The following is a 617-nucleotide window of genomic DNA, read 5'->3' on the forward strand; positions in this document are numbered from 1 at the left end:
GGATAGGCTTTTGTTGAACAGAAATGGCCTCTACCTTTTTAGTGAGTGTTTCGATTAGAGTTTTAAGCTCGGGGTCGTGTTTAATTTCAAACATACCGCGGCCTTAATCAGTATTAGAAGAACTAGCGAGCGGTGGATATCATCACTACCCCCAGTTGTTATTTCGCTTTAGTTTGATCCTCTAAAAATTTATAAGCCTCCGGAGGCTCCTTTGCTTAAGAAACTACCCCCATTCATTATGTCTAGGACTTCTTTATGGTGGTGTAGAAGTCCTTTGAAAAAGGCACGAACTAATGTGTCTTTCGCTAAGTTATGATGTGGACACTCTATAAGGAGATCGGTGAAACGATTCCAAGCCTCTGAAAATGTTTCATGAGGATTTTGTCGAAAGAAATGAATCTTGGAAAGCATCTTATCCGTCTTTAGGGGTGGGTAAAAATGTTCCATAAACAAATGAACAAGTTTTGCCCACGAGTCCACGTAATTAGGTGTTTGGGCGTTAACCACACACGCCTTTATCGGGCTAAGGTGAAAGGGAATACCCGAGTTTAATTTGTTCCGCACCAACCGTAGGATGGTGGAATGTTGTTAGGACTTGTTCAATCCTACGATGTGCC

The 617-nt window shown here is 41.8% G+C and overlaps 1 non-coding gene across 1 annotated transcript; it reads left to right on the forward strand.

The window, feature by feature from the left end:
* The first annotated feature begins 307 nt into the window (after positions 1-307).
* On the forward strand, positions 308-414 carry LOC147493067 (small nucleolar RNA R71). The gene has a single exon (XR_015200653.1). It is a non-coding gene; the product is annotated as a small nucleolar RNA R71 (small nucleolar RNA).
* Positions 415-617: the final 203 nt, after the last annotated feature.

The sequence above is a fragment of the Coptis chinensis genome, chromosome 6, assembly GCF_015680905.1.
Source record: "Coptis chinensis isolate HL-2020 chromosome 6, ASM1568090v1, whole genome shotgun sequence".
Classification (NCBI taxonomy): Eukaryota; Viridiplantae; Streptophyta; class Magnoliopsida; order Ranunculales; family Ranunculaceae; genus Coptis; species Coptis chinensis.